The sequence below is a fragment of the Cebus imitator genome, unplaced genomic scaffold (genome assembly GCF_001604975.1).
Source record: "Cebus imitator isolate Cc_AM_T3 unplaced genomic scaffold, Cebus_imitator-1.0 Scaffold568, whole genome shotgun sequence".
NCBI classification, from domain to species: Eukaryota; Metazoa; Chordata; class Mammalia; order Primates; family Cebidae; genus Cebus; species Cebus imitator.
The window spans coordinates 337,759-353,401 of NW_016107883.1; the positions used below are offsets into that span (position 1 = coordinate 337,759).

At 45.6% G+C, this 15,643-nt stretch overlaps 1 long non-coding RNA gene across 1 annotated transcript in view; it reads right to left on the reverse strand.

The window, feature by feature from the left end:
• LOC108294207 overlaps positions 1-7,162 on the reverse strand; it is a 104,611-nt gene extending 97,449 nt beyond the window's left edge. The window contains exon 1 of the long non-coding RNA XR_001820953.2: positions 7,076-7,162. This is a non-coding gene — a long non-coding RNA (uncharacterized LOC108294207). The remainder of the gene's footprint in view (positions 1-7,075) is intronic.
• Between the last annotated feature and the right edge of the window lie 8,481 nt (positions 7,163-15,643).

A 15,643-nucleotide genomic window follows, 5' to 3' on the forward strand; every position in this document is an offset into this window, starting at 1 on the left:
CCAGCATGAGTGAGGCCTCACTTCATCCTCGGTGTCTCTGATAGACAGTATTTGGCACGACTGACCACATTCTTCCTGGATCCTGGACTCTTCTCCACTCGCTGATGCGGGACGCAGTGGGAGGCAGTGCATGGCGGTGGAAGAGCAGGCTCTGGAGCCCCAAGGATCTGACTTCATCTGTCAGCTGCGTGCGTGGCTTCTGGCAGCTGCTTCAGCCTGCTTCCCGGCTTTTGCATTTGTAGAACATGTGTACTATAATCTACCTTACAGGGTTGCTGCAAGGATTCACGATGACTTAAGTAAGAGGGTCTGGCATGTAGCATATGCTCACAAAATTATAGTGACTCTCATTCTGTAGGACACTGTCTACACTTCTCCATCATCTGCTGGTCATCTCTGCCTCATAAATGCATGCCTAGAATGAAACTCACAACCTTCCCCAAGTGTAGAGGCTCACCTAAATTTTCTCTTTCTCTTAATGGTACCATTATTCTTTCTCAGGCCTGCCTGTTTTCCCAGCTGCACCACCTGTGGCCTCCCTTCCCACAGAGCACCTCACTGGGGCCGAGCTCTTCAGCCAGAAGCCCTAGTTTCTCCAGGAGCGGCCCCGCACACGACCCAATGACATCCTGCTCTCTGCAAACAGCTCCCACCGAGAAGCCTTCTAGGCAAAGGCTCTCTCCTCCTCCTCCTCCTCCTCCGGAACCCCGCTGCGTCACTGTTTCCTCATTGCATACATACATTCCCTTCTTTATTCCTGCAAACATTTACTGTGCACCTACTCTATGCCAGGCGCTGCATCCCCAGCCCTTGGCGATGAATCACCTGATGAATCAGACCAGCAAGGACTGTGCTCGCAGATGCAGAGCAGACAGCCACAGGCACTGACAAGACAGAGTGTGGCAAGTGCTAGAATACGCACAGGGACAAAGCCTTAGCGGGAGACAGAAGATGGAGTGGCAGGCGATTCTGTGGTGCCTATGGGGCATGCCAGTGAGGTGTGGCTCCACACCCAGCCCCCATCCTGTGCCCATGCCCCTCGTCTCACAGTACCCAACACAGGGTTTTAGCAGCTCTCCTAAGCAACCCTGTCAGAAGAGGAGGCACTCAGAATTACAGAACTCAGAGGCGACAAGAGCCCAGCAGGCTGGATGCAGACAGATGTGGTCTCGCAGAGGGCTTGCCGCACTCCGGCTGTGTCTCTCCATAAGGCAAGCAGCCTCTCCCTGCTGGTCTGTCCTCCAGTCATGCAAGGAAGAGAGGCAAACACACAGAAGGATCTAGAAGGACCTGGAAAAGGATGTCCAAGGCCTGTAAGGTCCCTGGGTTTTGGAAAGCAGGCCCTGAGCAGAGCCCTGCAGGCCATGAGAGTGCCTGGCAGTGATGGGCAGCAGAGGCCATGGAACACCCCTGCCAGCCTGCCTTCCTCAGCCACAGCCCACTTTCTATGAAGCCTCACATGCTGACTCTCCTGAGCACAGAGCCAGATGATCTCTCAGTGACTGAACACACCTGTAACTAACACCAAGGTCATGAAAGGAAGCCTTACCCCCCACCACCACATGATCCCTGCTGGTCACTGCTGCCCCCACAGGGTAACCGCCATCCCAATTGCTAACGCCACAGATGTGCTGTGCTGCTTTCACCCCTTCCATGAATGGAATTGCAGTTTGCAGGTCCTCTTCCTTAGCCGGCTCCTTTGCTCAGCAGTGTGTCCGGAGTTCCAGCAGCAGCGCCTGCAGCTGTGGAATGCTCAGTCTCATGCAGCACCTCCCTCTCTCCTGTTGATCTTCAGAGCTATCATGAACGATGCTACCATGGATGTTCTACAGCCTCTCTTCTGGTGAACCTGGGGGTACATCTGCACTAGGTGCAGAATGCTGGGTCCTGGGGCATACCCATGTTCAGCTTTAACAGCACTGGCTAGCAATCTTCCACAGTGGCTAGGCCAACTCACACCCCACCAACAGTGTCTCAGAATTTAGGTTACACCATATCCTTGCCAACACTTGGAGCTATCGTTTCCACTTTGACCATTCTTCCAAGTGTGTAATGGTATCATGTTGTGGTTCTAATTTGTAATTCCCTGATGTGTAGTGAGGATGAACTCTTTTCATGTTTGCTGACCATACCTTTTCTTGTGAAGTAGAAATCCTGTATGTAATTTCTCCTCCTCTAAATACCTTGTGTAGCTTGTGTTTTTCTACACACCAAGAGACAAGGCAGAGACCAGTGTGCCTGGGATAGGCATGTCTGTTGAGCAGTGTCAATGAGCAAACGGCAGGGCTGTCGGGATCAGATGATGGTCTTTTCTTAAGAAAGCTCAAACAGCAGCAGGGAGTACAAGGTGGGAAAGGGCTGACTGCTCAGAGGCAGGGCAGAGAGGCGTCTGAAAGGTGCAGGGAGGAAGACTTCAATCCTGGGGGAAGGAGACAAAGTCCAGGAAGAATACATTTCTCCCTTCCCTTTCTTCCTGACTGGGTTTTTGACGCTTATCCTGAAAAAGACCTTCTCTGCTTTATAGCTGCTGAGTTTGGAAAAAGTGAGACCAAGCATTTTGCAGAGCTGGGAGGCCCTCTAGTCACATGGAAGCCTGCATACGAGCATCCTCCCATCTGGCATCCTAATCCTCGGCACCTCCCTTCCCTCCCAGACCTGACTGCGGATTTCATGAGGCGGGAGCCACAGCTGTCTGTACCATCTCTGCACCTGGCATTTAGCAGACCTAAATCGATGTGGTGTGAATGAAGGCCGGCCATTTATTGAAGAGGAGGAAGAGGACAGAAATAACATGGAAGAGAACTGGATACTGAGGTCGGGTACTCTGATGGCTGCTTGATACAAACCACCACTCACCCCAAAACAGCTGGCAGGTTAGTCCTAAATCCCCATTTCAAAGATAAGGAAACTGAGGCTAGAGAATGTAACAACATGCTCAGGGTCACAAGGCTGCTACATGATTGAGGCAGAACTAAACTGAGGTCTACTGGACCCCAAAACCTACTCGTCCCTACCAGCCTACTCAGCCCCGTGGTTGACTACAGAAGACAAGGCCTTGGCCAGCCACAAGTGGTCAACTCCATGGGCCCATAGGGTCTCCTTCAGAGCCACCCAGCATCAAGGTTTCTACTAGAATACAATAAAGTGTTCTGGTTCTAAAGAGGAACAAGTCACCCTTGGCCCCATGATAGCTGAATCCAGGCCATGTGTGGGTGAATCCCACTCCTAGTTCTTTTGCTTCCTGCAGAAAATTACAAAGTGTCAGCTGAGCAAAGGCTCTGGAGCCAGGGGTGCCGTGGAAGCACAGGTAAGATGGCGAGGGGTTCAGCAGCAATGACTCACGACAGCACAGGCAGTCAAGGGTCTCCCCTTCCTGGTCCATAAGCCCATATGGCAGATGCACCTGAATGTGTGTTTGGAGTTTCTGAGCTAAGGAATATGGGAGTGGCCAACTCGGAGACCCATTCCTTATCTATGAGAAACATCTGAACCTTCAGCCCTTGTGAAGCAGTGAAGTGAAAATCCATGGAACATAGCCGTACAGGACACTGAGGCCCTTTGTTTTGGCTTAAATCAAGCTTGTCCAACCCAGAGGCCACAGGCTGCATGCAGCCCAGGATGGCTTTGAATGCAGCCCAACATAAAGTCATAAGCTTTCTTAAAACATTATGAGACTTTCTTTGTGATTTTTTTAAAAAAATCTCATCAGCCATCATTAGTGTTAGCCCAAGACAATTCTCCTCCCAGTGTGGCCCAGGGAAGCCAAAAGATTGGCCACCCCTGGGTTAAATGAAGGCTGCCAGGTAGAAGCTGTTAGCGAGAGTGAAATGCTACAGAAACTGCATGCTGTCTGTGAGTAGTGGTTCGTTGGCTCAGCCGGCCCCGGGGCCTTGTGGTTCACCTGTTCATCCCACTGCCACTGGACTGTCCCCGTATGTAACTTTTAACTGCCACTGTATGTAACTAATAAAACCCTGTGTCTCATTTTCTGGGTCTGGGCTCTTCTTTGACCTCTCAAACATGGTGCCATCCCTACTGAAGTTAATAGGGGTCCTGCGGGAACATGCCCACTTCTGTGGACAACGGCCTTGTTACATGACACTGTCAGATGTGCAGAAATACCTGGGGATTGCATGGCCCCAGCCTGCTGGATACTGCAAGGCCATCAGAGAAAAGCCTGATGTAGCCCAGAGAGAAGGCTTCGCCATCCCAGAGAGCAGGTGTTGGGGTCAGGTCACCTTTGATGATAAAAATCCATCTCAGCATGCACACATGCTCATCCATTAATCCAAACCTGAAGCACTATGACATGAAATAGAACCCCAGTATTGCTGTACGCCAGCACCTGCCGGCACACACCAACACTTTTACAGGCATTACTTCCCTTAATCCTCCCAGTAACTCCCAGCAGAAAGCATTAATGTCTCCATTTTACAGATGGAGACACCGAGCTGAAAGGAGGCACAGTGACTGAATTGCTGCATGGGAGCCAAGGCTCCTGGGCCCTGGTGCCCACGCTTCATCAGCTGCACCATACTCAATGCCCAGGCTGCTTCTTCAGGTGCTGTACAAGGCCGTCACAAGGCCCATGTGTCCTCAACAGCCCACTGCTTTCTGTGGGGAAAGGGAAACAATATTCCTCGCTTAGATCTTGCAGCGTGGCTTTGAGGAACAATTACTCAGAAATATTATAAAGCACAGGAGCCCTACAAAATGAGATTTCCATGCTCAAGGATAATCATTTAGGAAATATATACTACAGACAAAAGGTTCCAGAATTCTCTTCCTCCTTGAAAATGAGTCTGGATTTTGTGCAGGCTTTCCTTACCTGCCAGTCTCAACAGGTAGAAGGTGGGGGCTGACCAGCCTCCCCGGGTGGACGGCAGCAGGATTCCAGCCAGCCCCTTGGATACACCATAGCTTGGCCAACAGCCCCAGCCCTCAGCCTCCCCATCTCAACCTGCTCTCACCCGGAACTGTACTCTAAGCTGTTCTGGGTGGTCAAAGATGATGTTGCAGCTTATCCAACTTTCCCCCGAACAGGTTTTTACTGTCAATTTCTAAACTTAAAGGAAATGGGGGAAAAAAGGAAAGGGATGTGATGACTGGAAGGTCCTGGAGCCATGTGTACAGAAGCTGGAAATGTCAAGGTCTGCGAGTATTCAACAAATGAAAGTGGAATCGTATAAAAGCAACAGCTAATAAAAAAAGATTGTCAGATGCTGTGTTTTCCATCTTCCCAGCCATTACAGGAATAAAATTATCCGAGGAGAAGATCGAAAACCTTTTTCAAAACTAATACAATTAAGCCTCATTCTTCTGCCTCCTTTCTGCCTCTCCCCCTGGCTCTCCTTTAATCCTCCTATCTCCCACACCAATCTCCATTTCCTGAGATGTTGGAGGTACTTTCCTTTTTTTTTTTTTTTTTTTTTAATATTATCACCAGCAAAATGCTGTATTTAAGAATCAGAAAGGAGATCATGCTTTTGCACCTCCTTCTGGAAGCGTTTAATAATTCTTCACAATCATCTAAGAAACCTCGATTTTTAAAAAGCCCACTCCTATATACGTAAGGACTTTGGACTTCACTTAGATGAGAAAGAAGTCTTATCTAGAATTTCCTCTCCTTCAGTAAGGAAGAGACTTGGTTTCTAGGAGGAGAACTAGGGTAGAGATGAGAGAGGAGAATGACAATGGGAAAACAGATTTTAGAGAGGCAAAAATGCTGTGAGGCTATTTCCCTGCCATCCCAAACAGAGATACGTACACATGCCTCTAGCAGCTAAGTCCAGAGAAGGAAACATGGGGAGCACAGAGGAGGCCAAAGAATTGCACAAATAACAAAACAAAAAACAAAAATAAAAAAACCCTGTGCCTATGAACATACGGGCAACTGTGATAATTAGAGCTATGGCTGGTGGAATCTTTTTTACCCTTTTCTGGGATCTCAAATCACAATCCTTGTCATTATAAACTACAGTCAAACCTGTGCGTGAGGCTGCTCTGTGAAAGATTTGCTTGTTAAGGGCCACTCGGAAAGCGGCTCAGAGGTGCAGTGCCGATCCTCAGACTGTGGGATGTCACCATCAGCACTCTATGTTCATGGCATGTCAACTCTGGCCATCCCCTAAACACCCGGCAAAGGTGGACAAGCAGGTGTTCATGGGGCATGGAAGATTCTCCCTCATTTCCACACTGCCTGGAAATCCAGAAACCCACGTTTCTGCCAGGCTCCACTGTGGCATGCCACAGGAGAAAACCCCTGTGGAAATCAGACCCCTCAAGCAAACTGTCAATTTCAAAGCTCCAAACCGTGACAAATGATTTGCGAAGATTTGCCTGCAATAAGCTGATGGCTCAGGTTGCTTGGCATGCTGTCTCAGGCATGAGGGAGAACAATTTTCTTTTTTAACCTCCCAACCATCCCCTCCCACGTTTTAAGCCATTTCTTTGAAAAATCTGTCATGATCCACAAATTAAACCAAAAAATAAAGTAAGCAAGTTACCAAATGAATTTTCAAGAGTCATTGTAGGCTTTTTTTTAAGGCATGATGATGTGTCTTTAAATCTCATTCATTTCAAAGGCTTATCTTTAGAAAAGCAGTGAGTGTGCCGCCGTAGTGCACTTTGATCTTCCCGACTCCCAGGAGAAAATCAATAATACGACTTTAATGTATTTGTATAGCAAGACATCACGTTATTATTATTTTTACCAAATGCAGCTTAACTAAAGTAGAAAAGGTATACTGGGACTCAGCACCGCCCTGTGGTGAAAGTGAATTTTTTTCTAAAACTGAACTACTGTACAGCCAGGCACATTCAACAACAACAAAAAAAAGTGGGGGTGGGGAGACAATTAAAAACCAATTATCTCCATGAATTCAACTTGTTGAAAGGCCCCATTTGGGTGCCTGCTGCAGAATGCAGGAGGGCATGTCCAAGGAGTGATTGGCATTTGGGCGAGTGGGCGCTGGGCCTGCGGGCTCCTCGCCCCAGCCCCCAATGATGGTGGTGTGTTCTGGTCAGATGCCTTCAGGACCTGGCCCCAAGAAATGCAGCCAAGCAGCAGTCTTACCTTCCTCTCAATATGCCCCAGCTGCTCCTTGTAGAAGGTGTCACGGCGTCTTAGCTCTGCCTCTCTGCTCTCCAGCTCCCTGGCCTGCTTGGAAGAGAACAAAGCCCATATTAGCCAGCAGCAATGGTGCTGGACTGGTGCTGCAGGGAGAAGGCACCTGACTTTTCTGCTCACATTCATAATGAGAACAGTGGCAACAATGAATTGAAAACCTTATGATATGCCAGATCATTCACATATATTGTGCTAAATTTTCACAACAAGCCTTCGAGATGGGTAGCCTTTTCACAGATGATGAACAATAACATTTAGGATTATGGGAGTCCTGTTACCAGTGCTCCCACAGTTATTTCCTTTGATCCTTACCACAGTTGTAAAAGGCAGGTGGCATCATCATGATACCCCCACTACAGATGAATAGCCAGACAACAACTGGGGGCCTAAGGAAATGTCGGAAAACTCATAGCTGCTCGTAGTGCTAGAGACTGAAACTTGGTCAATTCAGGTGTACCTGGCTGCGGGGTGTGCTGCTGTGAGCTACACAGCTCTATGCTGGCCTTGGTGTCTTTATGCTTGGAACCACGCCATGCCACAGCCACAAGGGCAGGGATCCAGGCCTGCAGGAAGGGAGGCACAGAGTCAGCTGGAGGGTCACTGCTCCCTCACCCACCTGATGGGGATGGCTGAGTCCCTGTTAGAGCACAGGGCCAAGGGCCTCCCTCCAGGCCCAGTTAGGCTGAGGGCTCAGCTCACCAGGGCAAGTGACCTGAGGCAGACCTGCAGTTGAACCGAGCCCACCCTTAACTAGCTAGGCGACCTTGAACAAGTTCCTGACCTCCAGCTTCCTCAGGTATGATGTGTAAAGCTGGAAGCGATGCATAGCTATACAGAAGGTTAAAGGAAACCCCAACAGATATGGGCACTACCTCAACAGGCCTCCACAAGGCATCACCAGCACATGGCAGGGCAAGGATGTAAGTCCCCTCACTGGGGATACTCATGTCCCCAGAGTCTCCTGGGGCTTCCCAGGACCAGGCCCCAATATCTACCTCTACCTCCACGGACCAACTGTGTAACAACTCCACACTGAGGGTCAGGGTGGACACAGTCACAAGGGCCTGGGAGCTCAGGACTGCCTTTTTTGACTGTATAGAGGAATAACACCATCTGCTCGCTGTCTGTCCCTGTGCTAGGGCTGAGTGTGCTCAGGCACTCTGCTAGGCTCCTGATGGCACTTAATCCTTACCACCCCCAGGAGTACAAGCTAGCCAGCGACTAGGCTAGACTGTGAACCTAAGTTCATACGACTTCCAAGCCCTGAGCTTTTTCCTTTTAAGCCACAATATGGTATCAGCACATGGCTTTGAATCATTCAATAGCACAGGGTAAGATAGGAACCCATGTTTTTGAAAACCCATCTCCCTGGCAATGCTAATCCTGCTGGCAAGGAACCTTGCGGAACCACCAGCAGGGAAGTCTATAATAAAAGCTGACCACCCAGCAGTGCCCCTGAGTGCAGAGCAGGAGAAAAACTCAGGTGAAAGGACCATGCCAGGCCATGGGTGGCTGGCTGAAACCCTGAGAGTCAAGTTCTCATACTGGCTCTATCACTGAGTGGCCTCTAGGAAGCCTGAGCAAGTTGCTATCTTGTCTGTTTTCCCTTTACCTGCAGAAGGGAGAAGTAGTAACCTGGATCCCCAGGCAGCTGCAGAGGATCTAAAAATGCCAGGAAGGCTTCTGGCATGCCTCTGGAATGCCAATGCTTCAGAAAAGCTAAATACAAACAGTGGGACTGAATGCCAGGAATTTCTCGCAGGGCTTTTCAAAGTGTGCTGCTGAAGCTGCGTCCCAGGAATGCAAGCATGGCTAATCTGTGCTGGGCCTCTCGGCAGCCCAGCACTTAACTGTTACCAATCCCTGGTGCCGTCAGAGGAGAAGCTCGTCTGATGCAATTAAGCAGCCAGTACAAGAAAGTCTCTGAGGGCTCTGGACCTGACATTTTTTGACCAGCAGTCCCAGCCAAGCAGGAAGATGACGTCTGAAGGCAAAACCATTGTAAGGCTCTTCACCTGCCATTCTCTAGGGTCAAGTAAAGCAGCAGAGACAAGGAGGTGCGTCCACACATCCACCACCATCCCACTGACACACTGTGATGCCTCCTCTGGGCCGAGGCTACCAGAAAGTTCATACCGAAGCTTCCAGAGCCTGTGCCAATAGGATGTCGATGTGAGGAATGGGAGGCAGAACTCAAGTGTTAGGTGAAGATGCCTAACCATCAGCACCTCCTCAGGCTAGAGACTGTTCATACAACAGAAAGAAACAGGACATCAAGGTCTGCTTTTCTATTCATGTCCAATGCAACACAATCGAGCAGTTAAGAATGAAATGAACTGTTTAGAGAGGGATGAGGCTGTGCCTCCCACTTGAATGAAAACTCCACCACGTGCACCATATCCCCAGCACCTTGACTTTGTCACAAGTGAGCCAGAAGGGTGGCAAGCTCACTACCTCTGATTCATCCACTACAAAGCACTGCCCACCAGCTCTGCTCATCTCTGAGATTTAGAATGCAATCCCAACAACTGACGATGGACAGGAAGTGACACAAAAAATGGCTGTAGAAACTGAATATGACACAAACGCCTGTGTGTCAGTGCCTGGCCCAGAGCAGGTACTCAGTGGCCTGGCTGTGACATATGTAAGAGCACATCGGGCAGCACCCGCCACTCCACACAGCTGCCCCACAGTCTCATAGCAGCTTCCTAGCTAGCACTCATGAGAGGCCACACAGCACACAACATAACTGTGGTTTCAGTGTCTGAGTGCGTCACTTACCAGAACACCATGCAGGACCTCCATGTGACAGATAGCATCGTAAAGGGACTGAGGACACAACAGGGAAGCCAGAGAGAGTTTCTGCTATCATGAAGCTTAGATCCCAGTGGGAGACACAAATGTGTGTGCAGATAAATAATTTCAGAGAGAGATGTGCCAGGGAGACCATAAGACAGATTCACTTGTAGGGTTAGCGGGTTGCTATTTTCCCTAAGGAGATTTCTGAGAAAGTCTTCAGGAGAAAAAAACATGGAATTAAGAATCTTGTCTCTAATACAAAGTAAAATATCACCATTGTGAACATGTACTCAGCAGATGACAGTCTTTGAATAGAGAATTGAGAGAATCTGCATGATTTAGTCAAGGACCTCCTCCAGTCAAGATGACACAGTGAGTTCACACTTTGGTGCCTCTACCCTACTCCAAACACATAGCACTGGCAGAAAAAATATAGAACAGGTGACCAAAAAGACATGGACAGGTTCAAAAACAAGATTAAAGTATCCAACACAGAACAGAAATGCAAAGCAGTGGGTGGGGCTGAAGCACAGGCCTGCTGGCTCCAGGTCTGGAGCAGGCAGAGGCAGTCAGGACCCCTCTTTATCCTGAAGGGTCAGAATAAACCACCTCCACACAAGTAGGGGCCTAAAGCCAGGCTGGCCACCTGCAGCCTAGGGATCTCCCTAAAATAAGAAGCTGATCTAAAAAACGTCTGAAGACCTCCACTGAGGGCTGGGGTTTTCAGTTTGCTTAAACCTAGAAATCCCAGAGGGTACAGATCCAGCCCCTGAACCACAAATATACCTAGTGACTCAGTTCCTGCCTCTGCAATATCATTAGGACCACTGCAGAGACAGGCCTCAGAAGGCCAAAATCAGACTTGGTCCCGCACTGGGGTCATGTGTAGGTGACGATAGAAATGTTGAACTTTCTACTCCAAATGAACCTGCAAACCAAATCTCAAATATGTGACAAAATATAATTTCTAAAAAGGCTACCAATAAAAGCAATAACTGAAATACAAATTCACGCCAGATGACATTAATTTTATAGGACAATATGACAAAGGATTTAAAAAACTTTTTATTATACAAAAATTTAAAGAAGACAGAAGAATACAATAAAACCCCGGGTAGCCATCAGCAAGCTTCAACAATTAGAAACTAAAGAGATCTTCTTTCATCTCTACCCTCCACTTTCTCCACCCCCAAGTTTCTTACAGATCACTTCAACTACATATGCTTCAATACACTGCTCTAAAAAATAAGGACTTTTATTTTCCAAAACAGAACCATAGTACAACTGCATATCAAAAATAACTTAACATGAATTCCTTAGCATCATCGATATCCAGCCAGTATTACTATCTCCAAATGATAAAGAATTTTAAATATGCATATTTAGGTTGCTCAAAAAGATAAAACGAAGTAACTTCTGATTTACAAAAAAGAAATTATGAACCACATAGGCTAACCCCCAAATAGGTTAAGATTATACATTTAAAAATCTACAAAATAAAAAATGAAGCAAAGGAAAAATTATCAAAGTAAAATGAAGTACAGAGATTTGAGCAAGAATGTAGCAATGGAAGACAAAGATAAAAAGTCGGGAGGATTGCTTGAGTCCAGGAACTGGAGACCAGACTGGGCAACAAAGCAAGACTCCATCTCAACAAAAAAATAAAAATAAAAAGTTAGCTGGCTGTGGTGGCACATACCTGCTACTTGGGAGGAGGATCTTTTGTGCCCAGGAGTTTGAGGCTATGGTGAGTTATAATTGCACCACTGCACTCCAGCCTGGGCAACAGAGTAAGACTCTGTCTTAAAAAATAAAAAAAAAAAAAACTAAAGATAAAAAGTCTGGTAAAAGCTTAGAACTGTGGAAGATGGATTGATGGTCCAGAATGTACTGTTTCAGAAAATGAGCGAGGAAGGCCTGGAGAGGAGGATTGGGTAAAATAGGGGAAGGAAGACAGAAGCCAGAGTAGGAGGCAGGTTAGAGAACAGGACAGGTGGGTGAGGTAAGGGAGAAAGACTCTGGTGAGGGGTGAGTGAGGAGGAGTGAGAGGGAGGAGGGGAGGGAGAAGGAGAGGATGGTAAACAGAAAAGATCTAATAGAATTATAGAAATAAGTATAAATAAATCGGTTACCACAAAAAGCACGTGAAGGGGGCATCTCTGATGATCTCCACCTCCTGGGCCTTATGCTCCTGTGGGATCTCCTCCTCTTAAGTGTGGGCTGGAACTTGGGACTCACTACTAATAAACAGAGTATGGCAGAGTAATGGGATGTCACTGCCAAGATTTAGTTTTAAAAGACAATGATTTCTGTCTTGCTCATACTCTTTCCCTTGTTCACACTGATGAAGCAAGCTTCCATTTTATGAGCTTTCTCCACTACCACTGCGGAGACAGGTGTCAGAAGGCCAAAGTCACATAGTAAGGTGCTGAGGGTAGCCACTGACCAAGAGCCAGTGAGGACCTGAGGCCCTCAATCCATCAGCCCTCAAGGAACTGACTCCTGCCCACACTCACACGAGTGAGCTTGGAAGCAGACACTCCCCCAGTGGAGCCTTCAGGTAAGACATCAGCCCTGGCAGACACCTTGACCACAAGACCTTAGGGCAGAGGCGCCCAGCTAAGCCAGGCCCAGATCCCTGACCCACAGAAACCACAAGAAAATAAATGTTTAATTCACTGCATTTTGTAATTTGTTACTTAATAATTGTTAACTAATATAAGATATGAACTGATTAATCCCACCCTTAAAAGAAAATGATTATCACTTTGGATAAAAGAAAGGAAAAAAACCCTAAGAATTTGCTACTTACAAGAAACCTAAGCCCCCATACTAATGGCCTTACAGAAAAAAAGAAATCCTTCACTGGACATAAATATATAGTGTAGTGTCTACTGTTTTATTTTGTTTACACAAAATGTTAAGCATTATATCAAAACTTAAAAAATACACACACACACACACACACGAAAATAATGACCCTCCCCATAGAGATAAACTACTGGAACTAGACACATTAATGGTCTAGGCACTGAAATTAATACAAAGGGACTTTAAATAACTATGATTAATATGTAAATCATAGTAGATTAACATATTAATAGTAGAAAAAAGTAAATATCATGTATGAAGACATGGAGAATTTCCAGGGAGTGATAGAAACTATCTTGCCTCTATTGTTCATGATGAGAAATAAGTCTTTTATATTATAGAGGATTCCTGGTAGATGATGAGTCACTTCTCTCTTGCTACTTTCAAAATCTTCTCTTTGACTTTGTCTTTTGACAGCTTGATTGTCAAGTACTTAGGTGTAGATCCCTTTGAAATCTTGTGCAAAGCCACATACATAGTCTTGGTCTTTTAAAAACCCAGGCATGGTATATAAGCTTCTCAAAGCCTCCTATGGCCACCTCATTCCCTAGATTTTCTTTTTAAGCTTTCAGGTTACCCTACTGTTTGCCGAAATTGTTCTGTACCTCCCCAGGCAGCTATAATATTCAACAATTGCATCTGCTTGTTTTTGACAAATATCCTCTGGGAAAAGGCTGTTGGCACTGGGCAACTTCTAAGTCAGGTCATATAAAGACAGCCTTATAAGCAGGGTCTCTTCCAGGGAATCACCAGACAGGAAAAATAATGACATTTCTCTGGGACTGAGGCTTTGAAGGAGGTCCAACCCTTTTTTGCCCCTTCCGGTGGCTGGCAGGCTGCAGGCCTGCATGTCTGCACTGTGCCTATGAGCCACAGGTTTTCGAGGCTACTGTGGAGCTGCAGGGGAGAAAGGGATGGGACACGATAAATTAAAACGCCACAAAGCTCACTTTTCTTACTCAGAGTCTTTCATTTTTTCTTGAACAAATGCTCCTGGATTGCTACAAGCCTTTGGTCAATTTTCAGAGTTCTGAAAAAATAGATTCTGACTACTTTTGCCAGTATTTTCATTGCTTTTATGGAAGAGAATTTTTAGGGGTCCTTATCCTACCAGTTTCACTGACACCACCTGAAACTATAAAACAGAATGAAATGGAAATGCTAGAAATCCATTTCTAGCCTGATGTGGTAGGAATTCATGGGTTTATTAGCATGCTGGATAGAACAAAGAATCAGTGAACTTGAAAACAAGGCGTTATAAATTATCAAAATTAAAATACAAGAGACAAGAGAATAAAAAATAAAATGGAACTGGGCCCCCAAGATCAACAGAATAATATCAGATATCTAAAGCATACATTTAATTGGAGTCCCAGCATAAAAATGGGGCAAAATAATTAAAATACATGGCCAAAAATTCTCTGGAATTGATTGAAGACAACTAAGTCTAAGAAAACAAATCTAAGAAGCTCAGAAAAATTCCAAGTAGGATGCTTTTGTAAAATTCTTAAATAATTCCTTAAGTAATGGGATATTTTTGAACATATATTGTAATACGCTTTTTAAAAATTATAATTTCTAGAGCAACCCTAAAAAAGTAACCCAAAACACACAAATAAAAAGTCAACAGAGGAGATCATGGAATTCTAAAATACTGACTCATTCCCACTCTCCCCGACCAAAAACAAACCTGCAAGAAAGAGGCAAACAGGAACAAAGAACAGATGGAACAAACAGAAATCAAACAACAAGATGGCTGATTTAAATAGTCACATCAAAAATCACATCAAATATAAACCACTACCTCCACTTATAATAGTTCCTACTGCTATGGTATGAAATTACCAGAAACTTAGTGGCTTAAAGCAATATAAATGTCTTCTTTTACAATTCTAAAGGTCAGAGGTCTCAGACGGGTCTTATTTGACAACAATCATGCTGTTGGCAGGGCTGTACCTTTCTGGAGGATCTGGGGAAGAATCTATTCCCTTACCTTTTCCAGTTCTAGCTAGAGGCTACCCCCGTTCCTTGGCTTATGGCTTCATATCACCCTGACCTCTGCTATCCTTATCATATCTTCTGTCTCTCCTGTCTTCCCTCTTCCCTTACAAGAACAATGAGATTACACTGAACCCACCTGGATAACAAAGGATAATCTCCCCATCACATATCCTTAACTTAATCATGCCTGCAAAGTCCCCTTTGCCATGTGAGAGAACACATGAACAGGTTCCAGATACTAGAAGGTGGACATCTTTTGGGAGGGGGCATTATTATTCCTATCACACTCCCCCAACAAGAAGGCAAAGCCTAACTACATGTTATTGGTAAGAAATATCTTTTAAATACAAAGACACAAAAATTTGTGGAAAAAAAAAACGAAAAAAAGATATATTGTGCAAATGCTAAGTATAAAAAAGCTGGTGTAGCTATATTAATATTATAGAAGAATTCAAGACAAAAAAAGGACCAGATATAAAGAGGGGCAGTTCATAATCATAAAAGGAGCAATTATTTAAGAATAATAATTCTAAATGTGTAGGTACTTATAATGAAACTCCTAAATACATAATGCAAATCTGAGAGACTAAAGAGGAATATAAATAAATCCACAATCACAGTCAAACACTTTAATCTCCTGCTATCAAAATATTCATAGAACAAGTAGACAAAAAAATCAACAAGGATATGGAATATTTGAAGAGTATTATCATCCAACATGACCCAAATGGCATGTATAGGACACCACATCTAACGAACAGCAGGAAATGCATGCTTCTCAAATACACATGGAACAGTCACTGAAATGAACCACATTTTGAGCTAAAAAGTTTAAAAGGATGA